Below are 22,867 nucleotides of genomic sequence, written 5' to 3'. Positions count from 1 at the left end.
CTGGTTACATGGGCTGCACACATGACTGTACGCTGGTCACTACACAAGCTGCATACATAAACCTACATCAATCACCACACAGGCTGTACACAGGTCCCTACACAAGCTGCATACATAAACCTACATCAATAACCACACAGGTTGTACACAGGTCACTACACAAGCTGCATACATAAACCTACATCAATCACCACACAGGTTGTACACAGGTCACTACACAAGCTGTATACATAAACGTGCACCAGTCACTACACAGCCAGCACAGTTTCGGGCGCTACCACTTCCGGAAGGGAGGGGAGGGTTGTCTCTCACCTGTAACCTAGTCTCTGCCCTCCTCCACTTCTCCCTGACAAGAAGCTTGGACCAGGAAGTGGCTCCCCCTCCTTCTGCTTTCACATGTAGCTTCTGCTTTTTTGTTTATTTGCACTTTTCACTGGATGTCGGAGTCACGTCCCGTCACTGTGTGCAGCCCGTCCGTGCAGTATGAGTAACAGGAGGGACAGCAGAGGAACTGCCGCCCCCTCTACTGCCTGTTAGTGGAGCGGACTGCTGCGAGTCACCTGCATAGGTAAGAGCTCTCTGCGGGCCGCGGGATAGCGGGGGGTAGGAAGGGTTAACGCTGCAGTCACCTGCCGGCGTGTAAAGTGTCCCATCTGCGTGTGTGACGTGGGGGGAACTGCGGGGCGTATATGTATGGGGGGGGGGAACTGCGGGGCGTATATGTATGGGGGGGAACTGCGGGGCGTATATGTATGGGGGGGGGAACTGCGGGGCGTATATGGGGGGGGGGACTGCGGGGCGTATATGGGGGGGAACTGCGGGGCGTATATGGGGGGGGAACTGCGGGGCGTATATGTATGGGGGGGGGAACTGCGGGGCGTATATGGGGGGGGAACTGCGGGGCGTATATGTATGGGGGGGGAACTGCGGGGCGTATATGGGGGGGGGACTGCGGGGCGTATATGGGGGGGGGAACTGCGGGGCGTATATGTATGGGGGGGGGAACTGCGGGGCGTATATGTATGGGGGGGGGAACTGCGGGGCGTATATGGGGGGGGGGAACTGCGGGGCGTATATGGGGGGGGGAACTGCGGGGCGTATATGGGGGGGGGAACTGCGGGGCGTATATGGGGGGGGGAACTGCGGGGCGTATATGGGGGGGAACTGCGGGGCGTATATGGGGGGGAACTGCGGGGCGTATATGGGGGGGAACTGCGGGGCGTATATGGGGGGGAACTGCGGGGCGTATATGGGGGGGAACTGCGGGGCGTATATGTATGGGGGGGAACTGCGGGGCGTATATGTATGGGGGGGAACTGCGGGGCGTATATGTATGGGGGGGGAACTGCGGGGCGTATATGTATGGGGGAACTGCGGGGCGTATATGTATGGGGGAACTGCGGGGCGTATATGTACGGGGGGGAACTGCGGGGCGTATATGTACGGGGGGGGACTGTGGAGTGTATGTACGGGGGGGGACTGTGGAGTGTATGAACGGGGGGGAACTGCGGGGCGTATATGGGGGGGAACTGCGGGGCGTATATGGGGGGGAACTGCGGGGCGTATATGGGGGGGAACTGCGGGGCGTATATGTATGGGGGGGAACTGCGGGGCGTATATGTATGGGGGGGGAACTGCGGGGCGTATATGTATGGGGGGGGAACTGCGGGGCGTATATGTACGGGGGGGAACTGCGGGGCGTATATGTACGGGGGGGACTGTGGAGTGTATGTACGGGGGGGGACTGTGGAGTGTATGAACGGGGGGGAACTGTGGGGCGTATATGTATGGGGGGAAATCTGTGGGGTGTATATGTATGGGGGGAAATCTGTGGGGCGTATATGTATGGGGGGAAATCTGTGGGGCGTATGTGTATGGGGGGGAAATCTGTGGGGCGTATATGTATGGGGGGAAATCTGTGGGGCGTATGTGTATGGGGGGGAAATCTGTGGGGCGTATGTATATGGGGGGAATCTGTGGTGTGTGTGTATTGAAGGGGGGGAGCTGCGGGGCGTACATGTATGGGGGTAATCTGTGGGGCGTGTGTATTGAAGGGGGGAACTGCGGGGCACGCTTCCGATTTGGGGGGTAGGGGGGGAACTGAGTGTTACTGAGTGGTAAGGGGTGTGCAGGAGGAACTGCAGGCTGTATGGGGGTCACTACAGAACTTGTTAGGATATTTTTTTATTATTAGCAAATAGAATTTAGTAATCCGTCATCAAAGTTGTAAGTATCTATTCAGCCATCCCGCACTTCTTGTACTTTCGGACATCATTACATCTACTTGTGGTGGCGACACCGAACTTCTGAGACCTCTGAATGGCGATTCTGCCTCTATATTCCACGGTTCACTGTAGACAGAAATGCCCTTCTGGAGCCCTGGAAAGCTGGTGTAATGTGATTGGTGTGTGTTGGAATAATGATAGATACTATTATACTTGGTTACCAAGGTAACACAATGTGCCTGTGTATGATCTTGTAGTAGGTTCTGTTGATGGCTGCCTTCTGCTGTACATTGGGATCTTTCCCACTTGTGCTGATCTGTCTGTGACCAGAGCTGCAGATTTTACTGTGGCGTCGGGAGGTCCTGTGGATTGTAGGGTGAAAGGAGGCTGAATGTTTTTGGAGCACGTAAAGGGTTCCAGTTCTATAGAAAAAGCAAATTGTGCAATAAGCAGATCTGCAAATTTCTAATATTTTGTATTTCAACTTTTCACCATTTCTAAGATGTTTGTGGTCAGTAACTAGGATTGTTCTTTCAAAGGTTAAAATGTTCTACCGAGGTGGTGCTGCTCATGAAGAAATGGAATCGGCTTCTGGGTTAGTGGAATATAATGAGCTGTTGCATTCCCGCTCCCTCCTGCCTCGCCTCCATTGCTCTGGTCTTATGTACTGGATGCAGTGATGCCATCACTTCTGATTGGAGCTGTGCGGCTCATGCCATGTACATTAGTAGCGCCGCTGAGCTCTGGTTATGTCCGCTGTAGTCGTGGTAAACTGATCGGAGGAGGGGTGGAAGAGTAACATCTGATTTTATTAATTTAACCCAAAAATGGGAGCTTGAGGGTCACAATCTAGAACTTGAAAACCCATCAAAGGGATTTTCCATCTGTTTTTTATAAAAACAAACAAAACATTAACGTTGTGGGTTATAGTTTATTTAGTGACAGAATGTACAATTGGCGGCAAAGGTTGAACTTGATGAACCTAGGTTTTTTGTTCAACCTATGTAACTATTCGTAACATTGTGGGGTTTTAGTTAATTTAGTGACAAAACATACTATCCTTAGCAATCCTTCGCCTCCCCCCTCATTGCACTGCCGGAGAGAAGTGTGGTGGGGAAACTACATGGTGAGTTTGCTCTTAGATTCTGACTAGCTCTGCACGCTTAAAACAAAAAAAATCTGGGGTTGAATTGGGCTTTGGAGTCTGTAAGCCAAAGCACTGACTCGGACTCCTCAGTCTCCCTGAGTCCGACCCCACAGCACTGGTCACTACTGAGCATGTGCATAAAGTGCAGCACAGATTCATCTCCGCTAAAAGCCGAGATCCTTAGATCAGGAACAGAACAGACATTTCACAACTTTCCCAAATTATGAAAACATTTACAGCACATCCTGCACTGTACTACTGTACCCAATATATTGTAGGAGTAGATCCATATTATGCTGACCACGACTCCACCAAAATGGACACTGACTCCACAGCCCTGGGTGGAAACCCCCTTTTAAAGGCTTCTTCACATAACTGTGACACCTGATTCTTCTCATCCGTATTTCAGCGCCTTATCCAAGTATATATGGGGCTGTTTAGGTCTTGGGACAGTCGGTTGGGATGAGACTTGTGTCTGTAACATGACAAGAAAATATGGCTGCTACATAGTACTGGGAATAAGCTTCTAATGTGAAGCTCTATTACCATAGATGAACCATTAACGTAACCCGCCCATCCAGCCGTATCATGCTGTGTTAGTAGCGGTGACGCAGAATAGCGGCTATATTTCCTGTGCTGATGTTGCGACCCCTACCATAAAAGAACAGGTGAAATACCATATAACCCATAAAGTTTCTACAGCGGCTGAAGGCGTATGTCCTTCTTCCCAGTTCTTTTTTTTTTTTTCTTTTAAATGCTAACATTTGATTCATGTTGTATTTGTGGCATTATTTCCTTACAGGACATGAATATACTCTTTTCTGTAGGGATGTGCTCTGTGGATTTGTAAGACAAGACGCCTACATGGGAGCAGATGGGAAGATGCCAGTCATAGAAATGATTGCAGGCATTTCTAGATACAGGCATTCAATTCTTTGTGGAAAATGTGACTGTGACTTTGGATGCTTAATGGTCATAGCGAAAAGAATATATAGGCTGAATTTGACTAAGCAAATTATGCCAGACTGCTTCTTGTAAAATGTGTCAAACAATAGAACAGATGGAACACAGGAAATTTTGTTTGACAAATTGTAAACCTACTTTGACCCTGCTGAAAAGTTTTGAGCTGTGGATTAAAAGTTTTAAAATGCACCAAATGAGTTCACTTGTGCCACCTAGAATATTCTTATCTACATAAGGCCCCTTTCACACATCAGTTTTTTGCCTCCGCATCCGTTTTTTTTTTCTCATAGACTTGTATTAGCGATGGATTGCAACGGATGGTCTCACGTTTCATCTGTCGTTCGCCGGATCCGTCGAAAATTGTTTGTCCTGCGGCCGGAGACAACGGACATAGTAACATTTTTGTGTCCCTTGAAAAAACGGAGCGCGACAGATCCGTCGCCGTCCATCGTTTGCTAGAATGGAAGCCTATGGCACCGGATCCTTCAAATGATGGAATCCGGTGACTGATTCCGTTTTTTGTTTTTAAACTGAGCATGCTCCGATCCAATTAGCCAGATCCGCTAGTCGGATCCGTCGAAAAAACGAATCTGTCTCATCAGTCTTTCACAATCTGCGACCGATCCGTGGAGCCAACGGATTGTGACTGATGGCAAAAAACTGATGTGTGAAAGGGGTCTAAGGTGTCATGAGTGTGTGTAGCCAGGTGCCAATAATGTAATGTGTTGCCTCTTAGAAAAAAAAATTTTTTGTAGACTTCATTGACCACTCAATTTAGGCATTTTCCAGCACTATTGATGAATCTTTCATCTATTGTAGCAGTGAGACAGAGTGCTGATAAATGTACACTTACTAGTGGCACTTCAGTGGACCTCAGTTAATCCTGTGCAACCAGTTAATCAGGATTAGCATTGAATATTGAAGTGTGACCAGTGACCACATCTTCTCCAGACAATGCAGAGTTGACTACTATCATATAGTAGGATCAATACCCTTGAAGGCTACACATGCAGGTAGATTCCATTATACTCACTTAGAACATTATTTTTTTTTTAATTAGACATAAGAGCCCCTTTTGTGGGGTTGTTAAACATTTTACTTAGCCACTCCATAAAGGGTTATTCCCAACTTGGGCTCAGTCCACACTGAGTCTGTGCCCACTGTCTGGTGCCTATTCTTCACATGGGTGTAAGTTACACAATATAGACCCGCATCTACAGGTGCATTTCACAAAATTAGAATATCATTAAAAAGTTAATTTATTTCAGTTCTTCAATGCAAAAAGTGAAACTCCTATATTATATAGAGTCATTACAATCACAGTGATCTATTTCAAGTGTTTATTTCTGTTAATGTTGATGATTATGGCTTACAGCCAATGAAAACCCAAAAGTCATTATCTCAGTAAATTAGAATACTTTATAACACCAGCTTGAAAAATGATTTTAAAATCCGAAATGTTGGCCTACTGCAATGTATGTTCAGTAAATGCACTTAATCCTTGGTCAGGGCTCCTTTGGCATCAATTACTGCATCAATGCAGCGTGGCATGGAGGCCATCAGCCTGTGGCACTGCTGAGGTGTTATGGAAGCCCAGGTTGCTTTGATAGCAGCCTTCAACTATTCTGTAGTGTGGAGTACGTTTCTGTGATCTCTAAAATTGCTAAAAAGCTTTTAAAAATTTTTGTAGGCTTCCATTTCTCTGACATGTAGTGTTACGCAGTCTGAATATTTCTGTGATCTCTAAAACTGAAAAAAAGCCTTGAAACATTTTTCTGGATTGAATTTTTCATCCATACACTTTTGCGATCTTTCTGTTACATTACGGTGGAGTAAACTCATAAATAAGCTCTGATTTCTGCAGATGAACTTTTTTTTTTTTTTTTTTAAATAAAAAACCTTTGTTTTAAGAGACCTAGCAATTGCAAAATGCGTAAGGCATGCGTTAAGGGTCATGGAAGTGCTGATGATGGTGCACGTAGATGCTGAGGACGTGGGACAGGGGTGACTACGCTTGTTGCTGTTTCCTGTCCCACTTTGCAGGGAGGCACGGTACATCACTTCTGAAGCCAGATCAGTGCGAGCAGGTGGTTGGTTGGATAGCACTTAGGTAGAAACGCTTCAAGCAGGCTTGGCAGCACCACACAGTGTTCCATTCTGTCCAGTCTAAAGTCTTGATCACTTAAAGGGAATCTGTCACCGCAAAAATCGTATATGAGATAAGGCCATCGGCATCAGGGGCTTATCTACAGCATTCTGTAATGCTGTAGAGAAGCCCCCGATGTAACTGAAAGATAAGAAAAACAAGTTATATTATACTCACCCAGGGGCGGTCCCGGTGCGGTCCGGGGCCTGCCATCTAAATACAATGACGTCCTCTTCTTGTCTTCCTGCCGCGGCTCCTGCGCAGGCGTACTTTGTCTGCGCTGTTGACGGCAGAGCAAAATACTGCAGTGCGCAGGCGCCGGACCTCTCAGACCATTCCCAAATCAATTTTGGTTTACTTAAATTGTTCAGTGTTTTTTTTTGTGTTTTTTTGGGGTTTTTTTTTACATTCTTTTTTAAATTTTGCCTTATATACAGGTCATTATTCGTGAAATATTGTTTCTTAACTTTTGTTTTATTTTTTTCCTGTAAAATGCAATTTCTTGTCGGTTGTGGAATGTTTTATTGTCACGCCTAAGTGTGACGCCATTGTTTTCAGCAGCAATCTGGGAGTCAGAGATGCTTCCAGGGGTCTCCCCCATGCTGTTCTCCTTCCATTCGGCACTTTTCTAGTCCATTTGAACATTTTTCACTGCCCCCAGAACTCTTTGTAGGGTCTGCTGGGAAAAAAAGCTCGGCTTTCCCATTGACTCCCATTATACTCGTTATTCGAAACGAGCATGTGAGTATTAGGAATTGCTCGGTTCGAGCAATGAGCGTTTTGGTGCTCGCTCATCACTAATAGCTATACGTCAATCTACTCTGCTCCCCCAGCTCTATAACAGCCTCAGGGGGGATATATTATTAGTGCAACCTGGGTGTAGTGAATGCTGCCTGTCGCCATGAATTTGACAAGCGGCAGTCGCGATGCCCTCTTCCCGACGTAGCTATGCTCACGTCCCTGGACCTGCACAAAAATTGTGAGAGACAAAAGTCGTGTGTGTATATGTATATGTGTATATATGTGTGTGTGTATATATGTGTGTGTGTGTATATATATATATATATATATATATATATATATATATATATATATATATTCAGACCAAAAGTTTGGACACACCTCATTTAAAGATTTTTCTGTATTTTCATGACTGAAAATTGTACATTCACACTGAAGGCATCAAAACTATGAATTAACACGTGGAATTATATTCTTAACAAAAAAGTGTGAAACAACTGAAATTATGTCTTGTATTCTAGGTTCTTCAAAGTAGCCACCTTTTGCTTTGATGACTGCTTTGCACACTCTTGGCATTCTCTTGATGAGCTTCAAGAGGTAGTCACCGGGAATGGTCTTCAAACAATCTTGAAGGAGTTCTCAGAGATGCTTAGTAGTGATGAGCGAATATACTCGTTACTCGAGATTTCCTTAGCACGCTCGGATGTCCTCCGAGTATTTTTTTAGTGCTCGGAGATTTAGTTTTCATTGCCGCAGCTGAATGATTTACATCTGTTAGCCAGCATAAGTACATGTGGGGGTTGCCTGGTTGCTAGGGAATCCCCACATGTAATCAAGCTGGCTAAGAGATGTAAATCATTCAGCTGTGGTGGTGAAAATTAAATCTCCGAGCACTAAATATAATACTCGGAGGACACCCGAGCATGCTTGGAAAATCTCGAGTAACGAGTATATTCGCTCATCACTAATGCTTAGCACTTGTTGGCCCTTTTGCCTTCACTCTGTGGTCCAGCTCACCCCAAACCATCTCGATTGGGTTCAGGTCTGGTGTCTGTGGAGGCCAGGTCATCTGGCGTAGCATCCCATCACTTTCCTTCTTGGTCAAATAGCCCTTTCACAGCCTGGATGTGTGTTTGGGGTCATTGTCCTGTTGAAAAATAAATGATGGTCCAACTAAACGCAAACCTGATGGAATAGCATGCCACTGCAAGATTCTGTGGTAGCCATGCTTCACAGTGGGAACCAGGCATGTAGAGTCCATCCGTTCACCTTTTCTGTCGCACAAAGACACGGTAGTTGGAACCAAAGATCTCAAATTTGGACTCATCAGACCAAAGCACCGATTTCCACTGATCTAATGTCCATTCCTTGTGTTCTTTAGCCCAAACAAGTCTCTTCTGCTTGTTTCCTGTCCTTAGCAGTGGTTTCCTAGCAGCTATTTTACCACGAAGGCCTGCTGCACAAAGTCTCCTCTTAACAGTTGTTGCAGAGATGTATCTGCTGCTAGAACTCTGTGGCATTGACCTGGTCTCTAATCTGAGCTGCTGTTAACCTGCGATTTCTGAGGCTGGTGACTCGGATAAACTTACCCTCAGAAGCAGAGGTGACTCTTGGTCTTCCTTTCCTGGGGCAGTCCTCATGTGAGCCAGTTTCTTTGTAGGCTTGATGGTTTTTGCCACTGCACTTGGGGACACTTTCAAAGTTTGCCCAATGTTTTAGACTGACTGACCTTAATTTCTTAAAGTAATGATGGCCACTCGTTTTTCTTTACTTGGCTGCTTTTTTCTTGCCATAAAACAAATTCTAACAGTCTATTCAGTAGAACTATCAGCTGTGTATCCACCAGACTTCTGCACAACACAACTGATGGTCCCAACCCCATTTATAAGGCAAGAAATCCCACTTATTAAACCTGACAGGGCACACCTGTGAAGTGAAAACCATTTCTGGTGACTACCTCTTGAAGTTCATCAAGAGAATGCCAAGAGTGTGCAAAGCAGTCATCAAAGCAAAAGGTGGCTACTTTGAAGAACCTAGAATATAAGACATAATTTCAGCTGTTTCACACCTTTTTGATAAGTATTTAATTCCACATGTGTTAATTCATAGTTTGATGCCTTCAGTGTGAATGTACAATTTTCATAGTCATGAAAATACAGAAAAATCTTTAAATGAGGTGTGTCCAAACTTTTGGTGTGTGTGTGTATATATGTGTATAATTTTTTTTTATATATATCGTACAGTTTGTTGCAGAAACTGAAGGTGTATTGTAAATATTTAGCCTTGTCATAGATTTCATCATAAAACCCTGTACAATGAATCATGGAAACCAAGTAACTGAATTACTGTGCAAGTAGAAATGTTTCTGTTATAGGTGTGGAATAACTGCTCTGGAAGTATCAATTACGGTAGTCTCACCTATGACTCCATAGCTGTAAAATATAAAAATATGACCCCGGAAAAAAAAAAAGCACATGACATAATTTCTAAAACTCGTGATGCGCTTGGAATTTTTCTGCAGGTTCTATACTTTGCCTCTCTAGAAATCCCCTTGTTTGCTGTACAACTGCTCAGTATTTTAGAGTTGTAGGTGTCACACATGCAAATCCCTGGCATACAGACATGATGTATAGAAATATGCACAAAAATGTACCTAGGAAGAGGTTTTCACAGAATAATAATTGCCATAAACTTTACACCTGTCCCATAAAGTCTGACAATTATTATCACTGAAGAATAGAGCAGAACAAGAAGTCATCAATGTCTCTTCTTATCGATACTCACATCAGCACTTCCTTTTCTGGAACATCTATGGAGGAGGCCCTGTCTGGGTTTTGTTTTATGTTTTTTCGTATTTTCTTTGAGGGGAAGAAGATTGCTCCACCTGCCAAATTATGGAAGCCTGAAAGAATTAAATGGAAACTGTTACCAGGTTTTTGCCACCTAACCTGAGAGCAGAGTATTGTAGAGACAGAGATCCTGGTTCCAGTAATGCATAGCTAACTGGGCAACTTGCTGTACTTGTGATAAAATCACTGTTTTATCAGCAGGAGATTATCACTAGTGGACTAGTAAACCTGCTGCCAGCTAGTCCTCCATATTCATGAGCTCAGCATAACCTTGCCACCACAAATGATTTGGCAGCTTTCTGTCTATGCACAGTGAACACAGAAAACTGCCAATCAGTAGTGTGGGAGGGGTTATACAGCGTTCAGCATTCAGATAACTAGTAGATCTGCAACAGATATAAGTGATCACTAGGATCAAGGTCTCTGCCTCTGTCGTGCTGTATTTGTCCATTCTGCCTCTCAAAAATCAGTATACGGCTAGTTTCATATCTGTCTACTCTGAACACTTACCCTTAGGCAGAAACCCCAAAGGTATGTGCACACGTTGCGGATTTTGCTGCTTATTCGCAGCAGTTTTCCATGAGTGTACAGTACCATGTAAACCTATGGAAAACAAAATCCACAGTGCACATGCTGTGGAAAATACCGCACGGAAACGTAGCGTTGTTTATTCCGCAGCATGTCAATTCTTTGTGCGGATTCCGCAGCGGTTTACACCTGCTCCATAATAGGAATCCGCAGGTGTAAAACCGCAGGTGTAATCGGCACAAAAACTAAAAAAAAAAAACGCAGTAAATCTGTGGTAATTCTGCAGGTAATCCACAGTGCGGTTTACTTGCGGATTTACCAAAATCAGTCCGGAAAAATCTGCAACGCTTTCCGCAACGTGTGCACGTGGCCTAAATCTGCAAAAACGTTATTCAAACAAAACCATTCACCATGATGAGTCATTTTGGGCTATGTCTGACCTCTGTCGTGGCAGTGTTCATCTTTTCAGGCGTGTGTGGGGTTTTTTTTTTTGGTTTTTTTTCTTTAGTGCACAAGTATGGTCGACAAGTTTTGTGCATATAGGAAGATGGCACACTGCAGAATAGAGGCCAGACATTGTCCAAAGTGACTCCGTCTGGGGTTTTCGTCTAAATCTCCTCCTTTTTTGAGGATTTAGACAAGTCCTGACCTAAGTGCTTATCCAGAAACACAGGATAAATGTGAAACTAGTCTTAAGTCATAAAAAATTGTATCTACCCCAAAATGCTCCCAATAGAAACTTCAACTCCTGTCAAAAAAAAAAAATAAAATGTCCCCACTCATGTCCATATTCTGTCAGTGGAAAAATAGGGGGTCCCAACTTTACTGGTAGTATAAAGGCTTTGGAAAAATGAGATGTCACCCACCAGCTGCAGAGTAAAATCCCAATTCCAAATGGCCTCCCTCCCTCCTACCCCCCACTGTGTGGCTCAAGTGCAGTTGGCTTCCACATGTATGGCAGTGACGTAACAGAGATTTACATCACCATGGGGCCAAAATATTCACTGCAGCTGTAGATGAATTCAAGGGTTGTAATTTCCAACCTGGGGGTCACTTTTTTTTTTTTTTTTAAATTGACCCTGCTGGTATGCCATCTTAAAGGCTCTGCAATTGGTACCCACCATTTATTCCAGCAAAATCTCCAAAAGTCAAGCAGTGCTCCAACATTCTAAGGCATGTTGTGTTTTTGGGTCTATTTTCCGCTTTTTGTGAGAATGACAATTTTGGGATTAAATCAGTTATTTAGTGGAAAAAAATAAAGCAATTTTTAGAGGTGTGTTTATTTTTTTATTTTTGTCATTCCACCTTGCATTTAATTTAAAAAATGTAATTACAAAAGTCCAAACTGGCTCCTGGGGGACCGGGTTAAAGAAGCAGTCGGGCAAATGCCTTTTTTTTTTTTTTTTTTTTTGCTTATAGTAATGTGGGAAATAAGAGAGCGCAAAATAGGGTTTTAATTGTAAAACAAGCACAGAAACCAACATCTGATCACCTGGCAGTGTTGCACCTAAGCAAAATGTAAAGGTACCGTCACTCTAAGCGACGCTGCAGCGTCAGCGACAACTATGCCGATCGCTGCAGCGTCGCTGTTTGGTCGCTGGAGAGCTGTCACACAGACCGCTCTCCAGCGACCAACGATGCCGAGGTCCCTGGGTAACCAGGGTAAACATCGGGTTGCTAAGCGCAAGGCCGCGCTTAGTAACCCGATGTTTACCCTGGTTACCAGTGTAAAATGTAAAAAAAACAAACACTACATACTCACCTTCGCATCCCCCGGCGTCCGCTTCCTGCACTGACTGAGCGCCGGCCCTAACAGCAGAGCGGTGACGTCACCGCTGTGCTGTGCTTTCACTTACGGCCGGCGCTCAGTCAGTGCAGGAAGCGGACAGCGAGGGACTTGTGACAGACATCAGAAGGTGAGTATGTACTGTTTGTTTTTTTACATTTTACACTGGTAACCAGGGTAAACATCGGGTTACTAAGCGCGGCCCTGCGCTTAGTAACCCGATATTTACCCTGGTTACCATTGTAAAACATCGCTGGTATCGTTGCTTTTGCTGTCAAACACAACGATACATGGCGATCTGACGACCAAATAAAGTTCTGAACTTTAATCAACGACCAGCGATATCACAGCAGGATCCTGATCGCTGCTGCGTGTCAAACACAACGATATCGCTATCCAGGACGCTGCAACGTCACGGATCGCTAGCGATATCGTTTAATGTGACAGTACCTTAAGAGTCGCATGTATCAGCTGCTGCAGGACACTGGAGAACATATCCAGGTGAAGTGTCACTTGATGCGCTGCTGATTTAAATATATTAAACAAATATTTTCCCTAAACTTTATTTTAGCAGGTTTACAGAGTTAACGCGTTTCGAGTTCAAAGCAGGATCTCCACAGGACAAAAACTTCAGCAGGACAAAAACTTGATGAACCAGAAGCTCTCCTGCGATGACTCTAATCCTGATAAAATAAAGTTTTCAAGGAAAATATATATTTATCAGCAGTGCATCAAGTGACACTTCATCCAGATATGTTCTCTTTCTCCAGTCACCTTCCACAACAGCAGTATCGGAGGATGTCTCCCTGCCCTAATAGGGGACAGGAAACAAAGAGGTTAAATACCCCTCCCCTTCCTGCAACCACCAGTGTTTTTCCTGTCCCCTATGGGGCATGAAGAGTTTTCTGATAGTGCTGCCGTGGCCTGCGATCGGGAGCGCGGTTACCTGCATGTGCCGGGCAGTCGAGGTCGGGGGCTTCGCTCTCCTCCTATGACTGCTCCCATCTCCGCGTCCTCCGTGCGACTTGGGACCCCTAATCTGCCCTTGCTGTGACTCCTCGTAAGGTACAGCAGGGCGGTGAAGTGCATCGGGGTCCTCCTGTAGCTCCTCGACTCCCTCCTCGCTGCTGCCGGAGGCCGCACGCACACCGGAAGTGACGCGCCCAAACTTCCAGTTTCCTCTCCATGCGCTGGAGCGCGCGCCGGACGGCGTCCTGATCCTGCGGCAGCCATGACGGGCGTTGCTGACATCACCCCCTACGGACCCTAGGGAGGAGGAGGAGCACTAAACTCGCTGGTGACCTCGATACGTATATATTCCTGGTCAGAGGGAAGCCTCCAGGTAAGGCCCATTTGTCTATGTCCCTCTGTGACTGGTGACTGACCATATGGATGGCGACAAACCCCTGCACTCTGCTTCTGCAGAGCCCAGCGTTCACCCTCCTACTGTAAGTAGTGGATGAGGTCCCTTGCTGTCCAGTTATTTATGAAGTGACTTGGTCCACCTTTCTCTCTCGTTTTAGGGAGACAAGGTCCCTGCCCCTAGAAAGGATAAGATGCCCAGCAGCAAGTGTGGTGCATGTGCGTCTAAGCTTCCCTCCACCTATAAGAAAAAGCTCTGCGAACCATGCATGGATGAAGTGCTGCATAGTGAACAGCCCTCTCTTCTGGACAGCATCAGAACCCTCATCAGACAGGAGGTTCAGTCCTCTATGGTGGCCCTGTCTCAGGCCCCGACACCACAGCCGCCTCCTTCTAAGAAAAGGAAGATGGCTCCTGTTGATTCTGACTCGGGCGAGATCCGTACCTCGGGTTCAGAGGACATTTGGGAGAATGAGGGTTCTACTTCCACCCCCAAATCTGATAATAAAAAATACCTCTTCTCTTCCGAGGAAATGGAAGAGCTAATTTCCATGGTGAGGGGCACCATGGGGGTGGAGGAGGAGGTAGCGAGTCACTCCGTTCAGGATGATATGTTTGGGGGGTTAAAGCCTAGGATCCCGAAGGGATTCCCTATACATGAAAATATTGAAAATCTTGTCCTTCATGAGTAGGGCCTACCTGAGAAAGGTTTGAGTGTCCCATCAGAATTAAAGAATAATTTCCCTCTTGATGGGGACTGTTCTTTATGGGAAATTCCTAAAGTGAATGTACAGGTGTCCAGGATAACCAAAAAAACGGCTCTACCCTTTGAGGATTCCTCAGCTCAAAGATTCTATGGATCGAAAAATCGAGAGCTTATTAAGGAAATCCTGGGACATCTCTACTAATCTACTGAAAACAAATGTGGCCTCAACATGTGTTGCCAGATCCCTATTTCTCTGGCTACGTAACTTAGAAAATCACCTTTCTCAGGGGACATCAAGGGAAGAGATTCTAAATTCCCTACCACTTCTTCAGAAGGCAACAGGGTTCCTTGCGGATGCTTCCGCTGAATCTGTACCGGTAGCCGCTAGGTCTGCAGTTCTCAGTAATTCCGCTAGGAGAGTTCTATGGCTTAAATCCTGGGGAGGTGACATTACTTCCAAGTCCAAACTGTGTGGTATTCCCTTTCAGGGACATTACATGTTTGGGCCAGCCCTTGATGAGATCTTAGACAAGGCTACAGATAAAAAGAAAGCTCTTCCGGAGCAGAGGAGCTCTAGGAAACGCTTTTTTCGTCCCTCCCGTGAGCAAGCACCCCAGAGAGATTACAGGGGTAAAGGTAAAACGGGTCGGTGGAGCTACCCCAAAGGGGGTAAAACCAGGAATATCCTTGTCCCCCAACCCCAGCAGACTCCTGAGAACCAATGACTGCTCTCCGGTCGGGGGCCGACTCTTGGGTTTTCTCTCCCAATAGTCTGACCAGGGACCCCTTTGAACCCTTATCAGCCACCAGCTTAAAAATCCTGACCCTCAAGACTGTCTTCCTAGTAGCAATCACTACCACTAGGCGTATAGGAGAGCTACAGGCTTTGTCAGTACAGGAGCCATACTTAGCCATAACCATGGATAGCATAATCCTTAAAGCGAACCTGTCACCCCCAAAATCGATGGTGAGGTAAGCTCACCGTCATCAGGGGCTTATGTACAGCATTCTGTAATGCTGTAGATAAGCCGCCGATGTTACCTGAAAGAGAAGAAAAAGACGTTAGATTATACTCACCCAGGGGCGGTCCCGCTGCGATGGGCGTCTCAGGTCCGGTCCAGCGCCTCCCATCTTCATTCCATGACGTCCTCTTCTGGTCTTCACGCCGCTACTCCGGGGGAAGGCGTACTTTGTCTGCCCTGTTGAGGGCAGAGCAAAGTACTGCAGTGCGCAGGCGCCGTTAAGGTCAGAGAGGCCCGGCGCCTGCGCACTGCAGTACTATGCTCTGCCCTCAACAGGGCAGACAAAGTACGCCTGCGCCGAAGCCGCGGCGCAGAGACCAGAAGAGGACGTCATGGAATGAAGATAGGAGGTGCCGGAGCGGACCTGAGACGCCCATTTGATCACGGACCACAGTGGGACCTCCCCTGGGTGAGTATATTATAACCTCTTTTTCTCTTTCAGGTAACATCGGGGGCTTATCTACAGCATTACAGAATGCTGTAGATAAGCCACTGATGACGGTGAGCTTACCTCACCATCGATTTTGGGGGTGACAGGTTCCCTTTAAGTTAGACCCTTCCTTTATGCCTAAGGTGGTCTTGGACTTCCACAGAAGTCAGGATATTGTTCTACCCTCATTCTGTCCAAATCCCTCTAATCCAAAGGAAGAAGCCTTTCACACCCTGGATGTCCGCAGGGTGGTCCTGTTCTACCTCCAACAAAAGGAAGGTTGGAGGATAGACCAAAACCTATTCGTCCAGTTGTCAGGATGGAATAAAGGCAGCTAAAAGTACGATCGCTAACTGGATCAAACAGGCCATTTGTCTTGCATATTCATCCCAGAAACTTGCACCCCCGGCATCGCTGAAAGCTCACTCCACCCATTCAGTTTCGACTTCCTGGGCAGAGAGAGGGAGCGCATCGTCTGAGCAGATATGCAGAGCCGCCACCTGGTCGTCAGTCCGTACATTCACCAGGCATTGCAGGCTAAATTTCAATAGGGACCTATCGTTTGGCAGTGGTGTTCTGCAGGCAGTTGTCCCTCCCTAAAGAAATTAGCTGTTGGTATCACTCCAAAACTGCTGTCGTGGAAGGTGACTGGAGAAAATAGAATTAGACTTACCGGTAATTTGGTTTCTAGGAACCTTCCACGACAGCACTAATTTCCCTCCCTATCTGATATTTTTATTGGATGATTCCTGCACTTAAGTGGTAGCTATACATTCTACTGTGTCCAGAAAAAACACTGGTGGTTGCAGGAAGGGGAGGGGTATTTAACCTCTTTGTTTCCTGTCCCCTATTAGGGCGGGGAGACATCCTCCGATACTGCTGTCGTAGAAGGTTCCTAGAAACCGAATTACCGGTAAGTCTAATTCTACTTTTTTTGGTTATGTGATAAATTATATTAACCCCTTTCTGCCATCGGACGGAATAGTACGTCCAATGGCAGTACCCCCGCTTTGATGTGGGCTCCAGCGGTGAGCCCGCATCAAAGCGGGGACATGTCAGCTGTTTTGAACAGCTGACATGTGCTCGCAATAGACATGGGTGGAATCGCGATCCACCCGCACATATTAACTAGTTTAATGCCGCTGTCAAACTCTTGACAACGGCATTTAACAAGCACATCCGGCCAGAAATTAGCACATCGGTGACCACTTTCACGTGATCGGGGGTCATCGGCGCGTTGGCATGACAACCAGAGGTCTCCTTGAGACCTCTATGGTTGTTGATGCCAGATTGCTGTGAGCATCACCCTGTGGTCGGCGCTCATAGCAACTCCGCAATTCAGCCACATAGAAGCGATCTGAGCATCGCCTCTATGTAGCTGAGCCGATCAAGTTGTGCCAGCTTCTAGCCTCCCATGGAGGCTATTGAAGCATGGCAAAAGTTAAAAAAAAAAAAATGTTTTTAAAAATATGAAAAAAATAAGTTTAAATCACCCACCCTTTCGCCCCATTAAAAATAAAACAATAAAAAAAATCAAACCTACACATTTGGTATCACCGCAATCAGAATCGCCCGATCTATCAATAAAAAAAAGGATTAACCTGATTGCTAAACGGCGTAGCGATAAAAAAAAAAAATAAATCAAAACGCCAGAATTACATTGTTTAGGTCGCCGCGACGTTGCATTAAATTGCAATAACGGGCGATCAAAAGAACGTATCTGCACCAAAATGGTATCATTAAAAACGTCAGCTTGGCATGCAAAAAATAAGATCACGAAAAATGGAGACGCTACGGTATTGGAGAATTGCGCAATTTTTAATTTTTTTTATCAAAGTTTGGAACTTTTTTTCACCACTTTGATAAAAAAAAAAAAGAACCTAGACATGTTTGGTGTCTACGAACTTGTAATGACCTGGAGAATCATAATGGCAGGTTAGTTCTATCATTTAGTGAACCTAGCAAAAAAGCCAAACAAAAAAAAAGTGTGGGATTGCACTTTTTTTTGCAATTTCACTGCACTTGAATTTTTTTTCCCATTTTATAGTACACGACATGGTAAAACCAATGGTGTCGTTAAAAAGTACAACTCGTCCCGCAAAAAAACAAGCTCTCACATGGCCATATTGACTGAAAAAATAAAAAGTTATGGCTCTGGGAAGGAGGGGAGCGAAAACCGGAAAAAAGCTCTGAGGGTTAAGGGGTTAAAGAATAATGTAGAGGCTCTTGTCCTTGTTGTTTTAGTTACTGTGCCTTGTCTGGGTTGTAGGGCACATGATTCCTTCTTCTTTGTGGTTCGCCTAATACAGACTATATTTCCTAAGATGCCAGAGTCTGATAACATTGCTCAGTCACAAGTTATAGATCAGTTACATAGCTTCAGTTCAGGGTATCTTATGTGAGGTAGTAGTCTCAATGAGTCCTATGTGATTTAAATACAGCAAAGTCTCTGCTACCTTTTGATGTATGTATGTATGTATGTGTGTGTGTGTATGTGTGTGTGTATATATATATATATGTGTATATATATATATATATGTGTATATATATATGTGTATATGTATATGTATATATATATATATATATAATCTACTATATAATTGTCTAAGGGTCACTTCCGTCTGTCTGTCACGGATATTCATTGGTCGCGGCCTCTGTCTGTCATGGAATCCAAGTCGCTGATTGGTCTCACCAGCTGCCTGTCATGGCTGCCGCGACCAATCAGCGACAGCCACAGTCCGATTAGTCCCTCCCTACTCCCCTGCAGTCAGTGCCCGGTGCCCGCTCCATACTCCCCACAGTCAGTGCTCGCTCCATACTCCCCTCCAGTCACCGCTCACACAGGGTTAATGCCAGCGGTAACAGACCGCGTTATGCCGCGGGTAACTCACTCCGTTACCGCTGCTATTAACCCTGTGTGACCAAGTTTTTACTATTGATGCTGCCTATGCAGCATCAATAGTAAAAAGATCTAATGTTAAAAATATTTAAAAAAATAAAAAATCATTATATACTCACCTTCCGCCGCCTTTCCCGCTCCTCGCGACGCTCCGGTGACCGCTCCATGCAAGCGGCAGGTTCCGGTGCCAAGGATGGTATGCGAGAAGGACCTGCCATGACGTCACAGTCATGTGACCGCGACGTCATCACAGGTCCTGCGCTCATACCAACCCTGGGACCGGAAGCTGCCGCCTGCACCGCACACAGGGACAGGTCTTCAAAGGGCCTTCGGAAGGTGAGTATATGTTTATTTTTTATTTTAAGTCTGTATTGTATACTACGTGGCTCTGTGCTGTATACTCCGTCGCTGTGCAATATAGTCCGTCGCTGTGCAATATAGTCCGTCGCTGTGCAATATAGTCCGTCGCTGTGCAATATAGTCCGTCGCTGTGCAATATAGTCCGTGGCTGGCCAATATACTCCGTGGGCTGTGCAATATACTACGTGGACATGCATATTCTAGAATACCCGATGCGTTAGAATCTATCCCATCTAGTCCCAGCCACGTAGTATATTGCCCAGCCACGTAGTATATTGCCCAGCCACGTAGTATATTGCCCAGCCACGTAGTATATTGCCCAGCGACGGAGTATACAGCACAGAGCCACGTAGTATACAGACTTAAAATAAAAAATAAACATATACTCACCTTCCGAAGGCCCCTTGAAGTCCTGGCCCTGTGTGCAGTGCACGCGGCAGCTTCCGGTCCCAGGGTTGGTATGAGCGCAGGACCTGTGATGACATCGCGGTCACATGACCGTGACGTCATGGCAGGTCCTTCTCGCATACCATCCTTGGCACCGGAACCGGCCGCTTGCATGGAGCGGTCACCGGAGCGTCATGAGGAGCGGGAAAGGCGGCGGATGGTGAGTATAGCAGGTTTTTTGTTTTTTTAATTATTTTTAACATAACATTTTTACTATTGATGCTGCATAGGCAGCATCAATAGTAAATAGTTGGGGGGACACAGGGTTAATAGCAGCGGTAACGGAGTGCGTTATACCGCGGCCCGTTACCGCTGCCATTAACCCTGTGTGAGCGGTGACTGGAGGGGATTATGGAGCGGGCACTGACTGCAGGGGAGTAGGGGAGGGACTAATCGGACTGTGCCCGTCGCTGATATATGATATATATATATATAAAATATATATACTAGCTGTTTCCAGCCAGCTAACGCTCGGCACGCTCAGGAGCCTCGTGTGGTAATGTGGGGGGATGGAGCTTCGTGTGGTAATGTGTGGGGACGGAGCCTCATGTGGTAATGTGTGGGGACGGAGCCTCGTGTGGTAATGTGGGGGGGCGGGATTATCTGTGGTAATGTGTTGGGGGGCGGGATTATGTGGTGCTGTGGTGGGGTGGAGGGATTATGTGTGGTGGGGGGTGGGATTGTGTGGTAATGTGGTGGGTGGGATTATGTGTGGTAATGTGGTGGGGGCGGAATTGTGTGGCGATGTGGTGGGGGGTGGGATTATGTGTGGTAATGTGATGGGGAGGCGGGATTATGTGTGGTGATGTGGTGGGGGGTGGGATTGTGTGTGGTGATGTGATGGGGGGCGGGATTGTGTGTGGTAATGGGGTGGGGGGGCGGGATTGTGTGTGGTAATGGGGTGGGGGGGCGGGATTGTGTGTGGTAATGGGGTGGGGGGGCGGGATTGTGTGTGGTAATGGGGTGGGGGGGCGGGATTGTGTGGTGATGTGGGGGGCGGAGCTACTGTGCAGGGGGCGGGATTAGCGAGTAATCACGATGTGTGTGTGTGTGTATATATATTCATTCTGCATCTCTATCTGCATCCTATGTGACACTGAAATTAATGGGGATATATAGGTGAGTAAAATAAATATATACATTCAGAGTCTGTATCCTTTGATGTATACACGGCATAATTCTGATGTATCCTATGTGCTGTGTATACATTTCAAGCCTCTGTGTCTTCTGTGATGTGTATTCAGCAGAATCGCACTGCATCCTAGTTGATGTATATACAGCAGAATCGCACTGTATCCTACATGATGTATATACAGCAGAATCGCACTGTTTCCTTGTTAAAGGGACACTGTCACCCCCTCTAGCCGTTATAAACTAAAAGAGCCACCTTGTGCAGCAGTAATGCTGCAGTCTAACGAGGTGGCTCTTTTAGTTTTTGTTTCTGTTATTCCCACAATAAATGTATTTATAGTTTAGCTGAAATACCTGTCTTTGTACCTGGAGGCGGGTCTGAAGCCTCCTCTTAGAAGCGCCCAACTGCCGTCAGTCGTCGCTTGTTGATTTTCGCCGCCCCCTCAGCGCTGTTAGTGTGTGAAATCCTGCGCCTGCGCTCTGGTCTTCTATGCGCCTGCGCAAGGCAGATCATTTGCCGTCCTAGTGCAGGTGCCGGGTTCTGTTCTGTGACTGTGCGGGCAGTGCGGCCAGCCTGTTGCTGAATCCCCGCCCCGCACTGTGTTATGCATTATGCACAGTGCGGGCTGGGATTCCTGGGCATGCGATTCAGTAACAGGGTGGCCGCACTGCCCGCACAGTCGCAGAACGGAACCCGGCACCTGCACTAGGACGGCAAATGAAATATGCGCCTGCGCAAGGCAGAAGACCAGAGCGCAGGCGCAGGATTTCACACAATAACAGCGCTGAGGGGGCGGCGACAATCAACCCAAGCGATGACTGACGGCAGTTGGGCGCTTCTAAGAGGAGGCTTCAGACCCGCCTCCAGGTACAAAGACAGGTATTTCAGCTAAACTATAAATACATTTATTGTGGGAATAACAGAAACAAAAACTAAAAGAGCCACCTCGTTAGACTGCAGCATTACTGCTGCACAAGGTGGCTCTTTTAGTTTATAACGGCTGGAGGGGGTGACAGTGGCCCTTTAAGGATTCATGTAAAGCAGAAATAATACTGTCAGAACCATAATTCTGTGTAAAAATGCAAACCGTTTGTATGTTCTCCCCGTGTTTGCTTGGTTTCCTGCAACACTCCAAATACTTAGGGCATGTGTACATGTTGTGGATTTGCAGCAGTTTTCCATCCAGTTTACAGTACCATGTAAACCTATGAAAAGCAAAATCCGCACATGCTGCGGAAAATACCGCGCGGAAACGCTGCATTGTATTTTCCGCAGCATGTCAATTCTTTGTGCGGATTCTGCAGCGTCTTACACCTGTTCCTTTATAGGAATCCGCAGGTGGTAAAATGCAGGTGAAATCTACACAAAAAATGCTGGAAATCTGCTGGTAAAACACAGTGCGTTTTACCTGTGGATTTTTCAAAATCTCAGCGGAAAAATCCGCACAGAAATCCGCAATGTGTGCACATAGCCTAAGTGATGGGGAATTTAGTTGTGAGCCCCAACGGGGACAGATGTCTGTAAAGCGTTCTAGAATATGATGGCGCTCTATAAGCAAGTATAAGAAATAAAAGATGAATGGTCGTTGCTGCCTATAGCAACCAATACAGCACAACTTTTACAAAGGCCATTTTTCTTTTAGACATTTAAATAATTCTTCACTCACATTTTTCAAAGCATGGGAGACCATCCAGAGGGTGGAGCAGGGTGGGAAGGCGAGGACTCCGAGCTGTCAGTAGGGATTTTATAGGTGATAAGGTCATCCTGCAGTTTACAGGTAGTCAGAGACTGACATAAGACATTACAGGACTGGTTGTCAGACGGCAGATCACATCACCCAACTTCCTGTAATGGAGGGGAACATATAGTATGTTTCAGTGGAAGCCATATTAGAGCTCTATACCAAATGGAGCCATACAGTGGCCAAGTTCTAACAGTTATTGTCCAATTTACAATATTATTCGGTACTATTCATAATATTTATAATGTGCTAACATCTTCCAAAGCCTTAAAGTTACAGGGTTCAATGACACACAATTCCTATTGAATATATAATGTTACCATATAAACGAGAGCTCGGCTAACAGGCTTACAATTTACCTAGCATTGAGGGTGATACATTAG

The 22,867-nt window shown here is 46.1% G+C and overlaps 1 protein-coding gene across 1 annotated transcript in view; it reads left to right on the top strand.

Annotated features, from left to right (window-relative positions):
• Nucleotides 1-261: 261 nt before the first annotated feature.
• Nucleotides 262-22,867, top strand: part of IRF5 (interferon regulatory factor 5) — an 86,922-nt gene continuing 64,316 nt past the window's right edge. The window contains exon 1 of the mRNA XM_077264382.1: nt 262-568. The gene's annotated coding sequence lies outside the window, so the exon portion shown is untranslated. The remainder of the gene's footprint in view (nt 569-22,867) is intronic.

The sequence above is a fragment of the Ranitomeya variabilis genome, chromosome 5 (assembly GCF_051348905.1).
Source record: "Ranitomeya variabilis isolate aRanVar5 chromosome 5, aRanVar5.hap1, whole genome shotgun sequence".
In the NCBI taxonomy this organism is placed as follows: Eukaryota; Metazoa; Chordata; class Amphibia; order Anura; family Dendrobatidae; genus Ranitomeya; species Ranitomeya variabilis.
The sequence above is the reverse complement of the archived record's forward strand: the minus strand, read 5'-3'. Positions and strand labels throughout refer to the sequence as shown.